A 26,894-nucleotide genomic window follows, 5' to 3' on the forward strand; every position below is an offset into this window, starting at 1 on the left:
ACTTGAAGAAGAGCTCAAACCATGCTCTGTGAGCTTTTATTAATTTGGCTCCAATTTTGTACATTTGCTATCAGTCAGTGTAGCAGGTTCAGTTCGTAAACCAGGCAGAAATTTTCAAAGTTTCAAATCAAATCAGGCTGAAGGTTTGTACCTGGGCTATCCGTTCAAAACCAATGGGATTTTTGTTACAAAAGGTTTTCAATTACTTATCTTTCTGAATTTATAAGGAGAAAGACTCATCCATCTTGGGAGCAGATTTAGATGTGCATTACCAACAGTAGTTTGATTTTTTTTATATAGATACGTATTTTATTTTGGAAGTACAAAGAATTTTTGGATAATAAATTGACTAATGCTAAGGTAAGAGGTTCTCAAAAAGCCAGTAACAAATGACAGCTAAATATGAACATTAATAATTTATTATAGAATATTTCACAGCTAAATATTTGATCGAGCACTCAAAAAAATCAGCAACATGATGAAATATTGTGACTGTGTAATGCAACTTGGTAAGTGAAGCAATTGTTTCCATTTATACCTGTATCATTATATTTGAGTTGAATTAAAATAGATTGAACTGATTGTACTACTGTATTTAATCCACTGTTGCTATTCACTAAGCAGACATATTGGTAAAATCAAGGCTAAATTGAATTCTGACCCATCCTTTCCTCCTAAGAGTTCCTAAGGCCACAGTGCTGTGGCAGCTGCTAAGGCAGTGGCTGGTTCTGAAGGGGGGGCGTGAATGGAGGCAATATCTAGGAGTGCCCAGGGCTCTGCCCCCCTAAGGCAGCTGGCAACAGATCAGCTCCCTCTACATTTGCTAAGCAATCAGGTTATCTGGCTCTTCTCGCTCCATGACAATGTGCCCACCTACAAAGATTGCTGGGAGAAGAGGAACTGTGCTCTGGAGTGGCACCATGCTGAGGCTCCACGCTGTAACCCTACACAGACCTTACACTCACTAAACTTCTGAAAGTACAACATTCAGAGCAATTGCAGATTTGAGAGTTCAAACAAGTAACTCCTACAGCCTCTGCAACACTGGGGTTGCAGTTTTAAGCTTGTCCCTCCCCCCCAGTTATCCTGTTCTTACACCACCTTCAGGTTATGCTGCTCTATACTGGTATTTTACTGGTGAATAAGTGCTGATTCCATATTATGTACGAGGATTACCAAGAGCACATTTGAATGCTAAAAAAGCACAAGAGAATGATGCTTGCAGATGTTCTGTAAGCATAGAAAACATCTCTTAGGTTCAGATTTAGATCATCTGGATATCTCGATAATTACTGCTGAAGAACTATGCCTAATCATACTTCAGATTAACATTTGCTTATATATAACAAAGCCTCCCAAATAACAAGTGTTTTTAACTGAAGATTAGATATTAAAATTCTTGTGGGGATTTTGTTCCCTCTGCCACCACTCTTTGCCTGTAAAATAGGATAATAATCATTACACCACTTACACACTTTTGTTAAACTTAGACTGTGTCTAAAATTATCTGAGTTTACAGAGTTTGACTGGACAGGCTTCCTAATTTTGAGAACATAAACACTGCATCTTCAACATTTCTTCAGGAAACATCACCTCTCGTCAATTTCAGTATAGTATGCTGTACACTGATTATACTTGTTTATATATTCTGGCAAAGACAGGGACAAAGTTTTTCCTTTAGAAGAGATAGCCTTTTGAGAAAAGATTTTAACGAACATTGCTAAAATATGTCTAACCATTCCCTTGAATTCGGGTAATAAAGGAAAAAATTGTTTACTATATTAAGCATTTCATTAGGTCTTCAGTGTACTTTGCCTGCCTCTTTAATCAATAAATTGTGGATACATGGGGCCAATCTATTCAATTTATTTAAACTTGAGATCCTTTTGATTCAAAGTTATTTGAATTTCTATAGTTATATATCATTTATCCAGTTTATATATCATCTGTAGACTATCTTCTTATTGAGGTGCAATTTTGTTACTGTGTGTTAGAAATAATTAGCACTGTAATAATGTTATAGCAACACACACATACTTGACACTAATGGATTTGTTTTGACTGCTTTTGGGTATCGCTCTACATGATCTGACAGCTTTATTCTTCAATTGAATCCAGACTAAGAGTCAATTCTAGTACCAAGTACACAATTCATTTACTTCTAATGAGGTGTTTAATCAAAATCTATTTGATATCTTAGGTGTGGAAGGCAGTATTGAATATAATGAAAGCACAGGATCGATGAGCCAGAAAACATGCTTGCTCTTCCTCCTGAAATGTTTAGGAGCAATAGTTTCAAGACCATGAAAAGACATCCCTAAATTGCAATCCCAACCCTGGAACTTTAAAATACCATTTAGATAAATAATAAATTAAATGATACCACAAATAAACTGAAGTGCCAGCCAGGTTGTGTTACACGCCCAAAAATTTTTGAATCCAAAAATTGGAGGATGTTGTAAGAACTTCACAACTGCAGAAGCAACACAGACAAACTCCCAAGACGTTAGAGCTGTGCTTGTTGTCTTAGGAAAATATTTTCTGAGTTAGTATTATACTGGCACTACATTCTGCATACTTATCTCCAAGGCCAAAGAACTCCCCGTAACAGAGGAAGGTTATTTCTAAGGTAACAATGCCTCCCTTTGCAATGAAGTGACCTGACAGGAGAGCCACGGGGCTGTGCCAGGCCTGTGTGCACACCGGCTGGGAGGAGGCAGTTGGCAGGAGCTGCACCAGGATGAGATGCCTTAAGAGTTATCTGGGCTACCATTTACATACTCCCTTGCAGGCAGGATAAGAATTGGCAGGTAACTGGTGGGAGAGCACAGTGCTACTGTCTAGATCCTCTCTATTTTAATTTTGGTCTAGCTGAAAGGAGGAAAGCATGAAGGAAACACAAAACATCCATTGCAGTCTACAGATTATATTTCAGTTCAGCCTTGCTGCACAAGTGGTGAAAGTAAAGGAGCAGGTTGCTGTGGGATTTTTACAAAGGCAGATCTCAGACAAGAAACTGAGAATAAGAAGAGGAGTGAGAAACTCCTAATTCTGCACTTAGTTAAGTAGACAATACCATATCTACACATTTGCTAAGAGAAGTTACAGATTTTATAACACTGGTAGGGGCCCTTTGACCTTTCAGGTTCCTTCCAGCTTGGCAGCTAAAGCTATCAGCAGGTGTAAGAGTCGGATTCTGTGTGTTCCCCAGACACTGACTACTGCAGCTGCCTTTAACTTCAGCAACATTTGGCTGTTAACAATACTTCTCAATCAAATGTGCAAAATGGCACTAAAGTATTATTTTAAATGCTCTACAGTATGGCCCCAGATTTCTTAATTCATTGTCCTTTATAACACAAATTGTATAGCTAATCAAATAATGTTAATGAGTTTACTTATTAAATGGTGTAAAAATATTATAAAAGAAGATGGTACGTTAGACTTTGCTATAGCTTATGTCAAAGAAAAATTGATTCAGTTCTTCAGCATAATATTCTGTGAATATTGTTTCCATTATACCTGGTCAAAAAGCTGCCTGAGAGCAACTGGTCAGGCCAATGTCTCATTCCAGGCAAAGGAAGATGAGAGTGTATCTCATCTCTTAAACACACAATTTTTTCCAAGCTCTGCAGCTTTTTCTTTCCCTGGATGCCCTGCACAAGTGAAGGGAATGAAGACACCCAAGACTAATTGCTTGTTCAGTAGTTAATTGTCCATGAATATTACAGGCACAGAAATGGATGGAAAGGCAGGTGCACCTCGACATGACTAACATCAGCCTAATGTTGATAAAAATACTTGTTTACAAGCAAATTAAAGAAGTCGAAAAACACTTCCACACATCAGCAGAAACACGTAAATAACGAGTTTCTACTGTCACATTTGACACTCTTCAGAATGATACGAAGATTACAAAATTTTAAAATGTGCTAACATACGATGCTGGCAAAAAGAGAAACCACTTGGTATGAAAATTCTGCAAAATGTTTTTAGCTACATTTTAAAAACAGATTAAAATAGGGATTGCAGATATGATCAGACATGCTGTCTGTTGGCTTTTTCTCCCTTCACTACTTCTCTTTGCTGAAACAGAAAATCACCCAGCAATCCTCAGGCTATATGGCATAGCCTGCCCAAAATTGATAGGGCCATAAACATGACTCAGCCAGCTCTCCTCTGTTACTAAATCTTACTCAAGTATCTTGCCTGCTGAAGTTACAGGCACAACTAAAGTCGTACTTTACTAAAAATACATCTAAGAGATAAGACATGTCTTATAGCTCAGAAAATCCTTAGCAACTCCATCTACTCCAGTGTGGAAGCCCAAAGTGGAAGAAATTCTGATGTGCTGAGTTCATTCAAAGACATGTCCAAAACTCAGTGTTGAAAACCAAACTAGTCTTGGCTTGATGCTATAGACAAGATCAGAAAGCAAAAATGAACTGCCATTTGCACAGCAAAGGAAAACAATTTCAGGGACAGTCTCATCCCCTCTTTGATGTTTGCAACTGTGCACGCAACCTGAACAACTGAGGCCAGAGTTTTATCACCTCAACCACAGAATCTGAACTGCAAACATGAAAACTAGGTTGGTCCCATCTGTATCTTACAGTAAGGGTGACCATAGTAATAGATCCATTTTCCAACTCTCCAACATATTCCAGTCATACAGAGACCTTGGAGTATTTGGGTTTGAAAAACAGAAGTGAAAGAACAGTGTTTGAGGGTGACTTCATATTTTATTTTTATAAGGAATTTTACAGTTTCTGGAATAGATTCATTATTATCAAGCCCAAAAGATTCAAATTATTGTATTTTTTAAAAGGTTATGCCCAGAGGTTGGGAAAAGGGGATTTTTGACCTAACGAAAAGCCTTCCAGTGACACGCTTTTACTTATTCTCTGATGTAAATTAGAACAGCTTCAAAGCTATTCTAAATTCCACTTTTTCTGCAAAAGCAAGGGAATTATGCCTACCAAAGGCTGCTAAAATCCAGTATACTCTGAGGAGGAAGAATAGAGCAGACAGCTAACCTGCTACCTTTTTTTCTGCATAGAGATTTATTTTACCAATAGGCAACCTCTGCCGTCCAATTAGACCAATTGCTAGACTCTCATTTTTAACACAATGAATGCATATAATTTAGCAGTCCTGGACATGCAACTTTGTTTTTGAAAAACAGCATGATAAAGGCCTATATGGTGAGTGCTTTCTTACACTGATCTGTAGAACACAGTTGTTTAAAAGATGCCAGATCACAGTGAGAAGGAATAACTTCACCCCAGACTCAGCTGCAGCAATTTCTTTATGAAAACCCTGACTGGGATTTGTGATTATGTGCAATGCCCACAATTAATTTCACATTCTTGAAGAGACACTGCAATAAGCCAGAAGAAATGTTTCAAAAACATTCCCAGATGGAAAAACACCTGCACAGAGATTCCCACTAACATTTGCTTATACAGGTTTGGACCCCGTCCACAGTGTTTTGTAGCAACTCCAGAAATTAAGATTTCTCTTGGCAATCCTTTGTAGAGGATTAGATAATATTTTCTAAAGACTTTAGTCTATGCTTCTAGGTTACCCCTGGTCTACCAATACAAAAGTAGTGACTGAGTAATAATAGAGTACAACTCTTAGGGATTCTGCCTGGGCTAAACTCCCACAATGGGGATTAGATTTAAAACTTATGAAGGATCTAGGAGCTTCATCTTTCTCAGTTTCTCACAGGACCCAGTATAGCCTCAAGGAAGCTCATGGGGATAAGCCTCCAAAAGACATTAATTGTGAGCACTATTAGATCTACTGTTCTTTATAAACTCAGGTGGGAAATATTCATTTCCGCAATCAGTCCACTTCCCTTCATCATGCCTACCACAGAACTGCAGCATTTCTAATCACAGTGATTGGGGAAAAAGCTCAAGTTCATAAAAACATGCCAAGCTTGAGAATTTCTACAGAAAATTGTTTTTCTTTTCAAAATGCAAGTTTTGAAGTGTCCAAACAGCACTTTTTGTAAAATATACCCAAGCATTGCTTACCACACCTCAGATGGATAATCCTAAATTAAAATAAAAAACACCAGGCACAAAGAAGTAGGCTGAATCCTGAGACTAGTCTATCCCAGCCACCAGAAAACTCAAGCTAAAGGCTGATAAATATTCATTCTGGACTAGATTCTCATTATCTTACTCATGCTGAGCAGTCTCTTATTCCTCATATTACTGTACTGAATTGGAAGTATTTGTACAGTTCAAACAAATAATTTATATCCCCATGTACCTGTTACTTCACCTGGGCCATATGTTGCTGCTAGGAACTTAGGAAAATATTTTTGGCCAGGCTTTTTTGCCATTAAAATTACAAGCTATTGTATCATTGGGTTTGGACATCATACCTCGACAAGAAGCCTAACTGTTGAGGAAAGGCTGTGTTGCACCTGCTACCACTGGATATGATTGTCCAGATATATTTCCCTCTGGAAAATTAAAGCCTTCAAACTTATCACTATTGTTTTGGCAGTTTGCTGAATTTCTAAGCACTAGATGTCAAAAAACACTTACTGCTTATTTTCAAACTACACTCAGTAGCAAAACACAGACTACTGTCCATCTTCAGCACAGATTTTTCATTAGGAAGGAAGAGGGAAAGCCTAGTGGTTGTCTTTGCCTTCAGAACAATGACATGAGCTAAACTCGGAGGACTGCTGTATGTCCTGTGAAATGTCACCTCTTGTGCTAGTCAGGAAAATAGAGTTGCCATCATATTCTCCCTTCCCCCCCACTCCTCAGGATCGCATTTCTCCTACATGCTCTTTGACTTTTATTTCTCCTGGTGATTATCTCCTGGTGTTTCTAACTTCCTTTTGCAATAACAATGAAGAAATAATGTAGTTGCCTTGGGGAAGACAACGTAGAATGGCAATCAGAGAGAGCAAGATGCTCAACCACTCCATAACTTCCTCATTTTTATCTGCATTGTGCTATTACCTCGTGTTATGTATAGCTTCCCATGATGCAAAGCTATGAAGAAAGCACATACATAATTACTTTTAATGAATTATATTTCCATGATTTTTGTCTCAATAAATTAGGATAGGTTTTGTGAAGGTTACCTTGTTAATGCAGTGACACAGGACAAGCTGCCACCCCATATTAATGCAAAGTGGAACTACAGCTAATGAAATTTGCAGTTCCTGAGTGGAGGGATCACCCAGCAAGCTCTCATATTTCTATGCACAACGTGTTTCTGCCAATAGCACCAACTGATACTTCACCACGGATCAACTCAAACCTCTAAGGAAGAGATCGGGCAAAGAGAACAAAAATCACTAGTGACGCTTCAAAAACGGCTTCTTTTTAAAAATGGTCTCTAAAAATTCTGATGGAAATTACCATGTGACGGCATTTCATTTTTCATGTGATAACCATTAAGAAGTATCCAAATTTATTCTGGAAAATTTGGCCAAAGTTGTGGGTAAATAGAATCTAAGAAATGGGTGCTACTTTAAGAATCTGAACTTCAAACCTTAATGAAAATCTCAAAAACTAAAAATTGAAAATATATGTCTTTACTTTTAGGAACCACCACTTGAAAAATTTCCCCTGAGTTGTTTTTAAAACATATTCCTTAGTTGCTTTACTTGGAGAAAATGGTTCATTTTCTCTGAAGTATTCAAAAAACAACAGCTTAAGCTGCTCTGCAAAAAGTACCAAGTCAGTCAATTGTTAGAATTTAACACTCATTATAAAAATAAATTTAAAAAAAAAGAGGAGGAAATTAAACAAAAAAAATTGTATAACATCTCAGTGGAATTTTTTGCTTCCAGGTAGATTGACTGACAATGCTTACAACTGTGTGCTAATAAGAATTATATCAGAGGAGGTTATTTTATGTTGAATAATGTCCACAACAATTCTAACATCTTCAGGGAGATAATTTAAAGATATGTTATCCAAAACAGTGTATTGATGCACTGCTGAGACAGAAATTTTAATCCACAGAACTCAGGGAACTTCCTAACTCAAGACTTGTTCCCATAGCAACTGCAATTACATAGCTTCATATATGCATTATTGCCTTTGCTTATGAGCTGTCAGAACAGAGCCTGGCAGTCTAAAACTCTACCAGGAAACTACTTTTCCTACATTTGTACATCTGATCTACAGGTGCTACTATACTCTGAAGTTTTAATTTTGTACTCTATTCTGAGTTGTGTTTTGTCTTGAAAGTCAGCAATATTAGCACAAATCCAGACTGAAACAGCAGAACCACAGCACCTCGAACCTCACTGAAACACAGCCCAGAGCAGCACATAAAGCTTGTCACATACGTTTTTTATGACAGTAAGTTGTTGCTACCTTATGATGGAAAACACCCCCCCCCCCCCTTTTTTTTTGTTTTTTGTTAATACCTATTATTTCAGGAGTTGCTATTCTGGAAACATTAAATTTCTCAGAATCAAGCTAGACAAGGAAGACAGTATACTTCTGTTGGTAAAGGAAATTCTTAATAAAGGTGTGAACCAAATTCTAGGGGAATGAAAATATTTAAGCTCTCAAAAACCCCTGCCCTCTGCATTACAGATTACTACAGAAATATCAGCTAAATATGTTGGGATTACCTTTTTTTTTCCTTAGTTTATTCTGAAACAGTACATTTCCCTTTGAATTTAAGAATGAGTGAAAAAAATCCTCACACAATTGAAAACATTCTCCTTTCACTTTGGTTAGACAATGTAAACTTGAGCCAATAGTTTGGCTCCGGGCAAAGAACAGTTGCAGCTGCTGAGATCTTGTTTACCATAAAAAACACACACACAAAAATAAGAAATTTTAGAAAAGATGCTAGGAGCCACCCAAAATCCTGAGAAACAGCATTTAAGCAATTTAACCATAGCTGTTATGCTAGAATTTATATTTTGGCTTACTGAGTTAAAAACAACGTATCACACTCATATAATATAAGCTTTCAAGGTACCTGAAGGTACACAGCTCCCACTGAAACAGAACACATCAAAAGTCTGAAGATCTCTGAAAATCTGGGTTTATTGACTTTAGGCATGGTCAGTGGTGCTCCTATACTGCCAGGAGATCTATCAGAAGGATGTTTGGCACAATAAAATTGAGCTTATTATTATTATGAAAGATATGTGGGAATGGACCAGGTATTTTGGACAACTGCAAACTGGTAGAACTTTGGCTATTATATCTAGAAATTGCAGACTTTTACTAAGAGGAATTTAAGGGTTGGCCACTTCCAGAGTAAATGGAACAAATAATCTCCACTTTCTTGTCAGAGGCAGAAACTCTTCAACTCCAAATCCAAAGGAGATAATTACAGTGCCAAGCTATGTTAGGAACTGTGTCATCCACCTTAAAATAAAACAAACTCCAAACAGAGCATGATGATGACTGTGGTATAAAGAGCAGTTTGTTCGATGACCACTGTTATTTACACAAAAACTAAAAATCTGAATTAAACTTAAGCTCACCTATATACTTCAGATCTAAGATCTATCAAGAAAAAGAAAATTGTAATGACTTATCTTACTAGGGTACTGTGTACACAAGCTCATCAGTGTTTAGGGCTCTCAGGAAGGCTGTTCAGAGCCCTGAGTAATTCAGGTTCTGCAGGCTGCTCTCTGGCCAGCACTAGTCTCACACATCCTGCAGTGCCTTGCCTCTGCATTGGGGACATCCTCAGGGTATCCCTGTATCACACCTCTGCAGAAGGCTTTTCCAAACCTCAGCTAACCTCCACTGAGGTCAAACACTGCCTAAAAAAGCAGGCAGGATACAGTTTCAGGTGGGTTTAGTTTTTTGGGGGGGAAATGGGAGGAGGGGTTGGCGGGTTTGCTTTTTTGTTGTTGTTAGTTTGGTTTGAGGTGAGCTTTTTGAGGTTTTTGGTTCGTTGGTTGGGTTTGGGGGGTTTTGTTTGGTCAGTTCCTTTTATTTAATAGTATTTAAAAGGATTTGAAGTCTAATAGGTTCTTTACCTTTTCAAGGAAAAGAGTGAAAAAATACCAAGTTATCACTAAGCTATATGAAATATTCTGCTGTCTTGTAATTTTCCAGCGACTTGCTTATCACAGAAATACCCACTCTCCCTTTCTCAGTTCCTCTCTTTCTGCATATGTCAAATGCTGGCATGCAGGCTGCCCAAAGGGAATAGAATATCATCTCCAGGAAGTTGTTAACATAAGGCTGTGCATGTACCATGCTGTTATTATGACAGTTTGCTCTAAAGCAGAAGAGACAAGCAGAATAGGGGAAAAGTGCACAGCTCCTGTTTCTACCACATATGTATCCTGTTCATTCCTTAATACTAACCCTACTGGGCTCTCGCAGGCAGGCAACTGCAAAGCACAGAGCACTTCAGCAACTCAGTTTGCTGTAAGCTGGGTTTTCATTACTGATAGTTAACAACAATCTTCTCCAAAGCCTCCTGAATTGCTCACTTCAGTCAAAATACACCACAGAAGCACCTTGTGTGACAGGAATCTCACAGCTCTTCCCCATCTCTGAACTATGGGATAATTTGGGTATGAGTTGCAGAGATTTCCCATATTGCAACCAACAGTAACCTACAGCAGGAACCCATTCACTTGATATTGCTTGAAGTAGCCAATCTGGATCAAACTCAATTAGCAAACTTGCTTCAGATATGTTATTGCTCCTCAATTCTTCTACCTCATTATATTCCTGTCTCATAGAACTAGCCTGGAAATACTTGAAGACACATGGCTTGCATAAATATCTTAAATAAAATATTAATGAATTATTGTTTCCATTAGCTTCTTGAGTATTTTCCCCAGAGTGAACACTGCAGCCTTGAAATATTCAAGAACTATTCCTGCTCTCATATTGCTAGTTCCTATCAGAGCTATCCTCTGCTCTTTTCCCAAACTAAAGCAATCTCATTAGCCTCTGGTATTCCCTGCCCTCTTTCTCTAATAGGCCCCAAAGAGATCATTTTTAATTTCCTTTCTACCTCTTGCATAATTCAACTGGAGAACCTCTGTCTTCCATTCGATGATTTAATGAAATCGAGAATGGTAAAGTAATTCTCTCCTATCAATACTCACATTTACCTTCTACATTTTGGCATTAATAGAGTTTTTAAAACTGAGTTGATAGATAAATTTGACCTGGTTGGGTCAATATGGCATGCCTCTCTACCATTTGGCAATTTGCTAAAAAATAGCATTTTGTATCTTTCATAAATAACTTAAATGCAAGGATTTCCCTGGTTTTGGACAGAGTGCCTAGTCAGAAGAGCAGAGTTAGTCTCAAAGGGAGCCAGAAAGCCCCTTGTACCCTCATCAGGATAGTTGTCTTAGGCACCAAAGGACAAGTCCTTTCCCTACAGGAATGCAGGCAGCTCATGGAGAGGGCTGTCCCTTTGCAGGTCCCTACCCCTCATGTAGCACTGATTTTGGGATAACCCTCTCTCTCTTTTGTGCCCTTGGCATGAATGCTTCTGCTACGTTCAGAAAGAAAAACAAGGACAATAGGCTAGATCTGAATATATTTTGCTTAATGAGGCTTCCAGCCAGCTCAGACATAAATCCAACCAGTTCCAAAAAAAGATATTTTAGACATTGCAAAGGGGCTGAGTTTAAAACATCATACTATATAATTGAGGTTTTTTTTGTTTTGTTACTTTAGTCATAATATAAAGATAGAAATCAAATATCAAACAGCAGAAACCAAGTACAGTCAGGTGCCAAAAGGGATCTCTTCAAAGAGAATACATCAGACTGGTAATTTAACTCACTATTCTTTTTTCCTTTTTTTATCTTATAGATTGCCAATAGACCATAATATTCATACGTTCTACAGAAAGGGGGGAAAAAAACCCCACACAACAACCTGAGTAGAGGGTCTAATGTGATAAAGAAACCACAGGAACAGACTGAGCCAAATGTTGACAGATGTTCACAGACTACTTCAGCCAATTTGCCTCCCCTTCAAAGGACACTTTTTCTTTCTGAACGACATGGGCTGTGCTTACAGCATGGTACCAGCCTTCTCAGGTTTTTTGGTTTTGAATGCTCTTCCACTTCAAAAAGTTAAATTCAAGGACATTTTCCCACTCTCTCAACCCCCATTAGTCCAGTACTGAAGATGCTGATGAGTTTGTACTGGTTTTATGGTACTAATCAATTCTTACTAACAGAGCTTTTCTTTAATATATTTCCGCACATCTTCATGAATACTAAATCATTTCCTTAAAAAAAAGAGATATGATTGCACAAAAAAAAAAAATTCATGAAGCAAATAAATGATTCATCCAGAGTCACATCACTGCCATCATTATAAACCAGATACTAACACCTACTACCAGAAATTAAATTTACTACCCTTGGCTCCAGACTTCATCAACAAAAAGCAAAAGTAACATCCACATGTGAGTGAAGAACCATATATGCACATTTATTTCCATATATTTTAGTATATGCATGTGATCTAATGTTTATGTAAATAAGCACTGGGCAATAAGGGGGAAGTCCTGCCTTATGATCAGAAGAGAGGTTAAGAGAGCAAACATGAAGGAACTGTACAGCCAGAGAATAAATAAAGATCCAACACATGCATGGATTTCTCACCAGTGCCACTATGGTTGAACATTATGATTCTGAAAATTGACATCTGCTTTGCACTAGCTCTGGGGGTAATTAGTTGTACTAATTTTGGCATTAGTATTACATGAGTGTAAGATCTCATATTCTTTCAATCATACCTTTAAAACATTAATAGGAAATACAGATTTTGTAAAAACTTTCTTTAGTTCACATGTTTTAATAACAGAGATAAAATACACTTCTCTAGAGTTTTTGAGCAGTATCTAATTAAGAAAATCCACTAAACAAGCTGATTATCTTGAGGTGTTCTTACCAATGTAGATATTTCATTGAAACAAGAAAATGTGCCATTTCACCAAAATTTTTGTGCTAAAGAACATAGCAGACCATAATAAGCAAAATATCTTCACAGCCCTGATCTTCCTGTGGGGTAGAGCTAGTATGTCCAAAGTGGAGGATGACCTGTTGCCATCCTCCCCTCAATCCCACAGGCACTATACAGTCACAAAAATTGCATGGAGACCCCTTTAACTCCAGTAAAGGTGTAATGGCACAAAATGCCCCACAGCTTGAATTGCTCTATTGCCTCTCATTTTCATGGTGCCTGCATTGCAGAAAAAGAAAAAAAAAAAAGAAATTCCAAAATATTACTTTCTTCAGTTACTTTCACTATTTCATAAAATTGAAAGAGACTTAAAGGTCAAGAAGCACAGAGGAAAATAATACGTAATAACTCAAAAAGTTAAGCTTGTGAAGTGGTGCCTTTTTTTTCCCCACTTTTTTAAGGAATCTTGAAACAATTTGGGGTGGTTTTTTGTTTAGCAGGTAAAGAAACTGCTCTAGCAAACTATCAGCTTGTAGCTATTTCTTGGCCAAAATTCTAAGACTTCTTAAAAAATTTGGTCCCTTAACACCCATTACTTAGTAATTATCTACCCCAACGTGATGTGTAAAGAAAATGAGCTGAAATTCTTTAAAGAGGTTAATATATTGCAGCACAAATATAAAAAGACCACAATATAATTCCTTATTGAAAAGGTATTGATACATTTTGATGGATTTTTACCCCCTAAAATGAAGGAAAGAAACCAAATACATTTCAGCAGAGTTTGCTCAGTGTTTAACTTAGAGTTATTCCTAAATGAAATATTGCATGCAAGTAAAGCCATATATGCTTCTTAGCCTTGTTTGGTCTTTTAATTACCTTGCACTTCTCAGAAGACAATTTGGACTGTGGATTTGAAACACCAATGGACTTCTTTATGCCTTACTGCCTACAAAAAGTGTATTATTGTAACCTTGACATTAGCTTACTGAAAAAATGGTTTTGCACTCAAAATCAAATATTGTGTTTTGTGGAAAACAATATTAAAAAAAGTGACAAAGTTACATATGCATTTGTTCCTTTCTTCTTTGGAGATTAAAAAGACCCTGAGGCAGCTCATTTTTACAGCATGTTTGCTGTCAAGGGGCAATGAAGTGCAAATGGAAGCCAATCGAACTTGGTGATTTGTTTACTCAGAAAGACAACAGCTGGAGAAAAATGGAGGATTTCAATAATCAGCCAGTCACATTAGATAAGGAACAAACTGGTATATGATATAGCATTATTAATAAGGAGAATTCCTGTGGGGAATTAGAGAGAATGAGTAATTACCTTCCTTGAGGATAAAGGAATTTACTTCACCTTATCTGAGTTTGTTGGAAACTACAGTCCAAGATATCCTTGTCTGCTTTTTCCAAACCCTCAGGCAGTACAGACTTCACAGGTTTTTACTTCAAAATTCACAAACCATTCTGGTATACCCAGTAGTCCCTATCGTCTCCTAAAGCAGAGCTTCGTAAAATGGAAGTGGTTTAATGAATTCATATTATGTATGTGGTGAAATTAAAATTTGTGTTATTGGGCATGTATCAATGACTTCTAAATATGTTGTGCAGCTCAATTATCCCCTACCCACTAGCACATACAAGGGACAAGAAAAAAAAATTTGTTCATTAAAATGTCTGCATGCAAAATGCCTAATCCAAAATCTGCTAAATAAAAGCCTTCCTGATACCATCATTGACTTTTCCAATCAGACTCTGTCTTGCGGAACAACTCGAACTCCTTTCATGAACAGCTGAGTAGATTTTAATGTTCAGTGAGTTCAATTGAAATTGGTGCTACAAGATGTTATTTTAGACCTTTGGCTAAAGTGACAAACTTTTTTGACATCATGACACACAGCCCTGAAAAGAATCCAGAGGAATCTGTAGAAATTACAGGGGACACATTCTGAAGAAAATAATTGTTTCTTAACCCTCTATAACAATATTCTTTGTATTGATTTATCTGAGTAACAGTGACTCATCATAACTGGACAAATTAGAGAATGAGGGCCATTTCTATCTGGAGCTTATCCTTTAGTCCTCAAATTTAAGCTGCTCAATTTCTGTATACTTCTTATTTCTGCATGACTGTACAAGAAAAATAGACCTAATACTAACTGCAACACATTAGGGAAAGCTATTGCTATAAAAAGTTGGGTGTTCCTTAAATCAGTATTTCCTCAGGTGCTCTATCTCCCCATCAGCCCAAGGGTTCTGTTCCAAAAATCCCACAACATTCAACTGAAAATCACAGTGAAGAAGAGCAGTAGAAATTGCTATTTTCAAGCTTTGAAAAGCTCCCAGGAGGCAAGTCTCACATCTTTGTTAACTAAAAAATGCTACTCCATTCTCTTGTCTTCTAACAGGTAATCACAGTATTCCTTGCCTTTGCTGCTGTTGGCTCTTCAGAACTGACACCTTTCCAGCACTTTGGTTTTAGTGAAGGTGCATCTGATGAACGCTACAGAGGCACAACCTGAGCAGCCTTTCCTGCCACTGCTGCAGCTGTCAGCTTGGAGGGGATCATGTAAGCAATTTTGTGTCCACAGAAAAGAAATCAAAGAAATAATATAATTCTGCCAGTCTGGGAAGTAGCTGCTTAATTCATGCTAACTGAAATTGGATGTTACATGGAAGAAGCTGTAGGTAATAGTTGCTAAACCACTCTCTAAGATTTTATGTGTGCAGTCTGTCATACAGCACACACACAACAGGGCTTTATGACATTTATGGTTAAACTAATTACAGCAAAATTTTTTTTAACTACCTCAAGCTTATATGCTTCATGATAAAATTTTCTCATTGTTACCTTCATTTTATCATTACAATCTTGTTAAAAATCTCTGATAGAAAGCAGTTCAGTCTTTTTCTGCTGCTAAGCTGGTGTCATACTTAAAACAAACTCATATTTTTTTATCTAACACTATACAGAGGCCAACAGCCTAATTTGAAGTTTGCATCAAACAACTTCCCATGCAGTCTGGAATTCTCACCAGCTACATCCATGTTCTCTCTGTGAGTAATTGGAAAAGGAGCAGAAGCAACACTGACAGCGAGTTAGAAATAAACTACGGCAACATATTTTTGAAAGTTAATTTTGAACATGCCCTGAAAGAATTTGCACCAGAATCCTGCCTTTTATGAGGCAAACTCCCATTACATAGATGTTGTTGGTATCAAACAACACTGCATCCTCGTTTCTCTGCAGATTACGAACTATTTTGAAAATAATTTAAAATACAAATGAACTAACATCGTGGGTAATTTGTAAGCTTAAAGAGGACAAATACACAGAATACATTGTGTCCCCCCTAAAACACAACTGTCTCTAGTTGTCATCAAATAATTCAGGACCAGCTATAAAAATAAAAAGAAAGTTATCATTTTCACACCAACCCAAATGTAACCTTTTGTTCCTGAAAAAAAAAAAAAAAAAAAAGCTGAGACAAAGTATTTCTAGTCAACAAAAGAGAAAATATCAAAAGACACCAAAATAAGTTTAATAAGACACCTAGGCACCAGACTTTCTAGATTTTACTATTTAATGTATTCAGAGATTCCTTCTGCAGATGTGTAAATAGCTTTTCTCCTCATTAGGACAAATTAAATTATGTTTTTGTACTTATGAAAACACAGAACCAACTTCAAAGGAAAACAGAGACCATGTAAAGGAACTTATTCTTTTAAGTTTGTGAAATTGATAAACCCTCAGATTTTTAGAAAACTAATTAAAAGAGAATAACTCTTGGTAAATGAATGCTAGGATGTGAAATTTATGAAATATAAAGGAAACCAAATTTTCAAATGTTTGCTCTGCTTCAACTGAATTATTCATTGGGAATCAGATTCTTTTGACTTTAGTGCCCTCTCTTATCACAAATTGTCTAGGAAATGACCACCATTTTATTCAAACATTCATTACCTGCAAGCATTTGCTGAATATTTTATGTCAACGATTTTGAGTCCTTGGGATGCTTGCAAGATCTTCACCTCAGTACCATACTACTCTTTTATGTGTCTGGAATGTTTGGCCAACTTAATTAAATACAAAGTTTCTAATGCTCTTATTGAACTACTGAAATGGTTTAAACAAGGATAAAACAAACTATGAACACTGAATAACAAATAATGAAGCAAAAAAAAAATCAAGCAAATATTTAAGGCATAGATATGAGTGGTATATGTTTAATCAACTGCCCTACTTGAGAGTAATTTGGTATTTTTATGTCTCTCCACTTTCTCTCCAAGTTGTTAATTGTCTTGAAGCTGTGTTTTCCAAGATATTTCCATATTGAAAGATGAGAGCAAGGTCAAGAAAGGATTTATGCATGCATATAAATGCCTTGGTTTAAAGATATTTTTGAAAACCCCATTTTGATTTTTTTTACATCACAAGGTGTCTAAAAATATAAGATCTTTTTGTGTGTTGTACACCTCGTTGCCTTAATTACTCATAATTTATTATTATTAATTAATGCCTGACTTTTGCCATCAGGGATCCTCCTCAGGCCCCTCTGTTCAGGAACTGTCGACAGTCCAGTCCTGCTTCCTTTTCAGTAGCCACTAGGGATGGCTGAGATAATTAGAAGCTCTGACACTATTTTTCCCTGGGGAATATTTGTTTTCCAGCTCTGAGCTGCCTTTTCTCCTTTTTCCTGTGTTTCTTCAGGGAGGCCCAGTTGTTGAATTTGCAGGGAGGTACAAACTCTGAGCCTGGCACACGGGAGCACCAGTTGTTAAATTCTCTATTTTCGCTTTACCTCTGTCTCACAAGTTCTTTTACTCAGAGTTCGGATTAAAACACAGGGTTCTTCTTCTAATTGATATTTATTATTCCTTATCTATGGCACAGCTGCACAGAAGGTGCCTCTAAGTTAACAAGGTAGAAATGGCCCCCGAGTGCTACCTTCCAAGGTCTTTTAAAGTCCAGTCTATCCAATTATGAAATGCCAACTGATTTATTTTTACTTATAATCCACTAACTAAACATTCATGTTCCGCACTGTGGGGTTTTTGAACCAATACCAAACCACCTAGATTTGTGAAGAAGGAGGAAAGAAGAACTAACCTACACCCAAAATCCTCTACCTTGTTACATATATCCCAGAAACCTAAATTTCCTACATCTCTACATATTCCACCCAGTGATATAACTTGAATTACACAGCAACAATCTCAATGCTATCATATGATCTGGGAAGCCTTTCCCAAGGCCTCAGGTCAAATGCAGTGTGCTTTTCAAGATCACTGCCTGTCAACACTGAAAGACTGAAATTCTCTGAACTCAGGGTTCCAACAGATTATTATTAATAACAACTCTACTGACTTTATTTGGAGAATTATTAACATATATAGACAGGATAAACATTGGGTCTTGATCCACTACAGATTGAAACAATGCTGAAAAAGGAGAATTTCGTGCCCAAACTGCAGTTAGCAGCAGCTCAGTTCATTGCCCTCGGTCAGACCGGGATTTGACTGGGAGTCGGAGAGAGATGGCATGCTTCTCCTGCCATTTTAAAATCAAATGCTAAAAATAATTTGAAAGGATAAACTGGAAGAATCTTACTACTTTTGAATATATAGTAATCAATTACTGTGATGGGCAAAAATTTTTTTTTATCTGCTTGATAAAACTAAACTGAACTGCGGTAAACATCGGTTGAAAAGATGATGCTCTGTTGTAAGACTAATTCTATGCAGAAATAGCATTTATACTGACTGTTTCTCCAGTTCCATGACAGCTGGACTAATAGGCATTTTTACCAAATGTGGAATATATGGTAAATTAAAGTAAAATCCAAGACAAACATTTCAAGTTCACCCAAGACTTTGCAGCAACCTGTGCATTAACATATGGTTACGTTTCTCTGAAGTTCTGCAAAGCAGCAATTCCCTATGAACTAAAAATTTTGCTTTATCTTCTTAAATACAAGTCATCTCTCTAATATTATATAAAGCCATTTGAAAACCTCCTTCACAAGCTCCCTAAAACCAGGCACAATGTCAAACTAGCAGAATAAACACTTAAATCAGAAACACAGTCCTGGCCTTATACAGTAACATTCCATTATGAATCTCATAAACAACCATTTACATTTTCCAGAAATAATTACATGCTGTAATTTCCTTTTGCTTTGAATTAGAATTGGAATTTAAGTTTTTTTAAACACACACATTAGTTTTATCTAACATCAGGGTATTATATCTCAATAACACTGAGAAAACTACTGAATTTCATGTATAGGCTATATCTGCAATATCAAACATGTGCAAGGTGAAATGAGTAGTATATAAATGAAAGTTTTGGAACAGGAACCAAAGCAAAAAAGGGGTCAAGATGGACAAAAAAATTAAATATTTCAGCTACATCAAAATTAAACAGTTTTCAGCGTCTATTTTGACTTTTTATATAATCCTGCAATTAGTTTGAGTTTAATAAAACTGCATTTTCTGATAATTCTTCTTGAACCACCACAGAATGCAAAATTTAGAATCAAACATTTTTGAAACTTCCCTGCTGCCTTCTGTCAGGCAGTAATTCTACGGAAATGCAGTACAAATATCTGTGCTGTAGCCACAGTGCAATTAGAGAATATCAGTGTTTTATAAGGATGGAAAAGGAGCATCTGGAATTCTCAGAATATCTGCAATACAAATACATTGTTGTATTTAGGCAGTATGTTGATGAGGTATTCTACAAAGAGTTCAGAGAAGGAGGACATGAGAGACAAAATCAGACAGTAATTAGAGTGTTACTTGGAAACAACCAGTAGCACCAGTTTAATAGAACTTCTGCTGACACTGACTTTCCAAATGAAATCAGTGTCACAAATTCAGAGAATCCAAATAATTTTGAACTACTATCTTATTGGAAGCCAATAAAACATCAACAAGGGGGCACTTCTAATCACTAAAAGAATTCCTGTGTAACAGAGCTCAAAATTAAAAAGATCTGCTAGGGCAACAAGAGACAACCACATTGCTTGGAAAGACATCAGTGGGATATAATAGCAAGGAAGAAAAAGATCCTGCTTTTTCTATAATCGATCAAAGCTGAGGTAAAGGTATTTGCATAATTAAAACATCTGTTGACATGAGTTGAATAGAAATTAAAAGAACTGTCACACAAGAGAGTGATATGAAGAACATAGAGAAGTTATGAGAAGGATGCAAAAGGAAATAAATGTGAACATTGTGCAAACTGTAAAGAATAAATAACAGCCTGAAAACAACCACTGGGAAGAAATAAAGAAAGCTCTTCGTTGCAATGAAAAACCATAACAAAGACCAAATTTTATACCAGAAAAATCACCACCACATACTGAGGGTGCTAACTGGAATAATCAGTGCAAGTTCAAATATGTGTGCAAGAACTTGCAATGAATCAGACATTCCTTCTGTTTCCAGAAAAGGCTGAATATGCCATTTCATTGCTGTTGAATGTTGCATTCTTTACAAACAAAAGGGGCTACTTTTCCTTCTCTTCCCAGTCAACCACCTCTGCAGTTCCCAGAGTTACACAAATCACATATAGTACAAATGATAGAGGGATGGGTACAGATCGATACAAGCTGATTCTGTGACTCATAATCTATGTCCAGTGCTGTACTGTTTACCTGAACAGACTTTAATCACAGAATCTTTCAAACAAGGAGAAAAAGAAATTATAAAGAAAAAAAAATTGTGTTGTTTTAAATAGTGCCTGTATTTTTTTCCTCAGACATTTATTACAGGACCCTATAAATTTAGAGAAGAAGGAACTAATAAAAAATAGTCATACAAAACTGTTGAAAAATTAAGGACATTACTAAAAACAAGACAACAGATTTTCCTTACTATAATTTCTTCATGTTTTCAGGATCTTGTAATAAATGGCAGTAAAGAAAAAAGGACTTTTACATACAGAGAGATAGAAGCAGCATTGGGAAGGATAGCTAAGACCACTGTATCGGGTTAAATATTAACCCCTATGGCTTCCTAAGAGCCAATTCATCCTGTGTCTGAGTGTACATAATCATTTTATTTTCAAAGTTGTGTGCTGCCATTTTTAACAAGCAATTATTTCTTATAGGTTACTATCAGACAGACTGCACCTCCAGTGCTTAGGGCATTTGATGCTAATTGACTCCACTTGTCAGAAAAAGCAAATCATGCTCTTCTGCTTTGCATCAGTGTCTGGCTTAATGTACCACACATCTCAAATTACTGTTCTTCCTGTAACCTACTGTAGTCACCCACATATGTACATCAGTATTTATTACTAACATTTGGGTAAAATTATCACCCTTTTCCCTTTCAGCATAATCTACTGTGCTCATCACACTGGTCCAAAGCATCTCTGGACAGTGTCAGGACAAACACTGCCTTTTACTGCTCACATCATTACTCTTTCAGATACACCTCATTTTTGTATAGGCTAATCATTGAGTAATGGAAATATTTATTTGTAAAGAAATGAATGGGTTTACAAAAGAAAATTGTTAATATGAACACTATTTGTAAAACATTGCCCCTCAGTCTACAGTTGTAATTGTCTTAAAACATCCATTGCCATCTAAATATTCTTGCAGACCTTTGTAACATCATGACTGCATTGACTATAGATAAATCCTTCATACTCACAAATTAGAATTGCAGCTAAACAAAAGAGCATCAACACTTTTGCAAGCAAATTTCCTTGGGATGAAGAAAGGAGAATTACCCTTGACCTACTCAGGTTGTTCAGCTTCATTATGGCATCAGAAGGAAGATCAAGACAACTACCCTTGATTAGATGCCTGATTTTGCACAAGTGAGATAAACCCATTCTAAAACCTGCACATATAAGCATTAGCTTCCATTTGTAGCCACCGAAATAATTGCTTTGTTTCAACATGTTATTACAGTTTCTTATTAAATTGCCTAAAATAATTATTTTTTTCAGGCATTGTTTTGTCCCAAGTGACCCTTATTAAATTCAGTAACAGATTTACTATTGACTCAAATGGGAGCAGCATTAGACCTATACAGCATGGATATTCTTTTCTTTGTCTAATACATCTTTACAGAATACACTAGAGAAAGGAAGGGAGTCTTCCTTTTCAGACAATGAAAATACATGGTTTTAATTCCTATTTGAAGTATATCCAGTACTATCCCCATGATATTCAGTAAATTCCATAAACATGGCTAAAGAATAAATATGGCCTCATGCATCTGCAAAAAGCGATCCATTGAGACAAAAGTCTGTACAGTTCACAGTTTCTACATTTTTATTTTTTAATCCATTGACCTTAGTAGTAACACTAGCACAAAGCAGATGTGACAAAGCTGGCATTAAAGCTTGTTACCCATCAGGCTAACACTGAGCTGTAAGACTTTTTCTTCACAAACTTCATCAGTAGCTTAAGCCAATGAACATAGTATTACCTGAAATAAATCTCTTAGCAACAATTAATTCCTATAAACATTATATTACTGATCTCTGGTATTAACATTAGGGGATCATTTGAAGAACGTTAGCTACGAGAAAACAAACTATATTTTTCTAAGTTGAGATACAATGAAGTTAATGATTAGAACAAACAGATAAGCAACACTCCTACTGCAACTTCACTCTGGCAGCATCCACAAGCAAATATAGGGATGACTCTAAAGTAACTCATTAAACAGTTGGAAAGACTTTGCTCCAGTCCAATATTTCTTCCTCAAAGTACTACACATGGAGATATAATAATTTGGTGCCAGTGTGGTCTGTCTAACAAAAAGATAACAAAACAGACTTGAAAAACAAAAGGAAATAAACACATTTTTTTCAAATGCTATTTAAAGAAAACCTTTAAATAGTTCCCAAGGATGTTTGAAAGTAAGCACATAATTTTAGAGATTATTTAATTATATTTCTCTGAAAAGTATTTTAATGTGCCTTAATTTTAGAGAGAATTAAACAAGGAAAATCTAACATTCACTAATCCACACTCAGTCCAGTAGTTTCAGTCATTACCAGCTCCACAGTTTTTATAAACAAGTATGTAGGGAATATTGAAACACATAACTGATAGAAACATACACATTAAGCATTTCACAGGCCCCATCTACCATACATCTGGGGACAGAATTCCTCAGGTACTTATTCAAGTTTTTTCACATATAAGCAACTTTGTTTGCTCTGCTGTTAGTTGTTCTTGAGCCTGAATTTATTCACAGAAACATTGAACCTAAAACTTGGCACCCAAGAAGACCCAAGGTTCACATGAAAGCCTGTTCTGTGTATGTTATAAACTTTCCTCCATTTATTCACCTGCTTTCTAAAAGTTTGCTGCTGAAAAATTAAACAGAAGCAATAATGTATGAGTTAAGTGACTAGTCACACACCATGAAAATTCAAAATGAGCAGCTCCCAAACCTAATCATGCAAATGTATTGGCTGAGCTGTCTGGCAAGTACCTTTAAACTAAAAATAGATCCCTACAAATCAAAAGCCACCTCCAAAAAAAAATATTTAAACTGAACTGATATTATAACTATTCTGAGCAGATCAACTATTTCTAATAGTAAGAATACAAATCAACAAGAGATGCAAATCCTACGTAAAAAAATAATTAAACCAGTAAAATCAACTTCTACCCAGTTTGGTTCTAATGCAAAAAGTGCTCTGCCTCCTTAGATGTCATCTATTCTGCTATAAGTTAACTTAGGTCTTTTCTTATAGCTGCTTTCAAGTCTTGTTTTTTTGGGGTTTTTTGGGTTTGTTGTTGTTGGTTTTTGTATTTTTCTTTAGGTACAATGAATTATTTGCATGCTTTACTAGCAATATCCCTAAACTGCATATATAGTACAGTGTACTTTAAATAAAGAAGCCAACTCCAGGTAGCCCATCTTTTCTGCCATCACAGGTGAACAGACTGCAGCAACATTCCACAGGCAGCTGGGTAGGACAGAGTGGGACTGCATGTGGTGCCTAAGGGATATGGCAGTCTCAACAATTACATCATCATTGCAACATCGTAAAGCAAGTAGTCGGAAAGGTTTTCTTGCTCTATTTTTTAAGATGTTTGAGAAGTCATTTCCACTTGCTTTTCTTCTTCAATATAAGATTTTTTTCCCTCACCTGTAGTAGTTTGTCCCTTCTCACTTAAAGGGGAAGAGGACCTCAATTTGCCTCTGCCCCATCCCAAGGGAGATAAGCAGAGAGAGGATGGCCATCACATGTTCAAACACCACAATGTGTTCACATCACACAACTCAAAGCTAGATGTTCTTTCCTTTATAATTTTTTTTAAAAAAAACCTGCTCACACTTCAGCAGTCCCATGGAAATGTATTTCTACAGATGTGTCACAATCAGATACAGTTTTCAGTAGAAGCCAAAATACAAGTGGAGGCAACTTTATTCCAAAATCCATTTTCTGAGATCCACAGACAGCCTTTACTGTCCCCAAAGAATTCAGTTTTATTTTTAAAAGTGTATTCAGCTATCCATCTTTCTGAGAAGTAAATCTTTCATCTGACAAATAGCTTCACAAAAAAACCTGACATCTTATTTTCTTCCACTGTATTTGTAGGTAACTACTGCCGTAAAAGTACAAGAAAACTCCACACAAATGACATTTCCTAAAAGCAAACATTATGATGCTTGGGAACTTTAATTGGACCTTGTTACAAAGCAGTTTACCAAAAGAGCTATGCCTGGGGAAAAAAAATTTGACTCTAGGAACAAAACAAACAAAAAAGAGAAATCTTTCACTTGTGAAGGGAAAGCCAGTGGGTAAGGGGGAGGGAGCAAGAAACAACCAGGACTCACACTAACTTACAGGGGGAAAGCTGGAAAGAGAGTCAGTGCAGGATCTGGTCATTTTTTGTACAAATGACTCTGGAAGCCTCCTAATAGAGTATAAAATCTGTTATGTTGCTGCTTCCTGAGGATAAGCATTCATACCTGGTGACCTCCCTTTTTTCTGCTTTTAGTATTTTGCCTTTCCCCTCAGTCTCTTGATGCTGGTCTTGCCTGCCCCTTTCTTTTCCAAAGAAAGTGTTTCTTATAGTTCTATTCTGGATCAGGTTTTTTGAGGGTTTTTTTTTCATATTTTCAAGTGTTAAACATAATTGATTTTTTACAATTAAATCCTCTAGTGCCCAACTAAAGCAATCTATGTGTTATAACTTATTAATTCCTTGCTTTAGGCTTCACCTGTTGAGAGAAAATAGAAGAAAATCTGCTTTCTTAGTAAACAGATTGGACGATGTATTAGAAGTAAAAAGAAGCGGAGACTGATGTTTCATGCTGTTACTGTGTGTTCTCTGATAGATAATTGTTCATAAAACCTCCCTGGGACTCCAGGACCCTGAAGCTCTGGATAAGTTAAGTGTCAGACTAAGAGTTTCTCATTTCTATGCTTTAGTCTCAATTATCTGTAGAACATAATGATGGCATTTTCCTCCACACCCTTAAACTTGTTACTGGCGTGAGAAGGAGTAACTACTATTCCCTAAGAGGAAGTTTATAGTTTGATAGTGTTAAAGCCTCTTGCCAAATACAGAGATATTTCTCCTTCTCAGCATTTGCCTGCCCTAATAGCATATGGCTGAACTGTAGCAGAATCATCCAAGGATGATTTAGTTTCCCCCAGTAGATCATGGCATCATGTAGTAAAGTACCTCATTCTTTTATGTTTCCCACGCTGCCAGTGTTTGAATATGGGTCTGCATTACATTTGTATAACCTTAACAGATTGCCAGTAGCACCACTGCTACTGCAAACACTTTTTCAGGCAGAATAGTAAGTTTTTATGGGTACACCATTCTCCTCCTCAAAGTTAATTGCTGATACATTAAGTGCCAATCACACATTATCAGCATAAGCATCACTTGGACTGCTCTAGCTTGGGCTGATGACACTGCAGAGTCCAAGAATGAAATCAGCTATTTGATTTCCTTTACAATTTATTCTTATTCTATTATTTCTAATTTTTAAGCTCTTTTAAATCAGTTTCTATGGTAGACAGTACACTTTGAGATGCAAATTATTAAAAAACCCAAATATAGACAAGAAAAAGGGAAAGGTGTCATATTAAATTCTTTCCCATCTGTGTCACTACTTAATACTGGCATAGCTTTATGTGAAAAACACTGGTTGCTGAAGTCAGACAATATAAAATCTGTAAAGGAAATATTAGTCTTAATTAAAATATTGAAGAAAGGATGAGATATCATTCCTAATACTTGGCAAATGAATACAGTAAAGAGTTAGAACATAGAAAGGTTTAGGTTGGAAGGAACCCTAAAAATCTTCAAGTCCTAACACCCCTGGAAGACTTTTCCAAACAATCTACATAGACAAGCATAGCAGTTTGGTTTTTATGTCAGCTCTGTGGTTTCACTTCAAGATGCCTGAGATCACGGCCAAATACATCTGGATTCTACAGAACTTTCAATCAAATCAAATTTACATTACAAAGAATCTCTTATGCCACATTCTAGGGGACTGAACAAATTCACTTCAAAAATAAATGCAATTGAATGTTATTAACAAATAAACTGAACAAATGATTTTGTTTTACAGTTAGAAATTTGCAGTTCTTCTCCAGTTCTCATACAAGTAGGTATTGATTTTCACAGCCCTAAGATTACACTAAACAAAAATATGCAGGTCGTGGTCTCTGAAGAAATGAATGGCAAAGCAAAAGATGCATCCTGATGAAAAAATTAATCTGACTGCAGCTCAGGTAGAAGGGACACAAACTCAGAGCATGTGATGAATCAGTGTTAATCTGGCTGATGGCCAGTACTCTTGAAAACCTTCATCCAGAATTTTCAGAGAGACCTGTCTAATTTAGAAGTTAATTTTTTTAATCTGGGCTACACACTCATATTAACAGCTATCATGATTGAGTCATGTCTAAGCACTCATTGACATGAGTCAAGAGAAACCCAAGATGGAAAAACAAACTTCC

At 36.5% G+C, this 26,894-nt stretch overlaps 1 long non-coding RNA gene across 2 annotated transcripts in view; it reads right to left on the reverse strand.

Annotated features, from left to right (window-relative positions):
• The window catches only part of LOC138113851 (uncharacterized), an 82,165-nt gene that overhangs the window by 15,687 nt on the left and 39,584 nt on the right, over nt 1–26,894 (reverse strand). Inside the window, exon 5 of one of the 2 annotated variants that reach the window (XR_011152360.1) lies at nt 12,444–13,193. The exons of the other annotated variant lie outside the window; for it this stretch is intronic. This is a non-coding gene — a long non-coding RNA (uncharacterized lncRNA). Of the gene's footprint in view, nt 1–12,443; nt 13,194–26,894 lie in introns of those variants that run through there. 2 annotated transcript variants of the gene reach the window in all.

The sequence above is a fragment of the Aphelocoma coerulescens genome, chromosome 8 (assembly GCF_041296385.1).
Source record: "Aphelocoma coerulescens isolate FSJ_1873_10779 chromosome 8, UR_Acoe_1.0, whole genome shotgun sequence".
In the NCBI taxonomy this organism is placed as follows: Eukaryota; Metazoa; Chordata; class Aves; order Passeriformes; family Corvidae; genus Aphelocoma; species Aphelocoma coerulescens.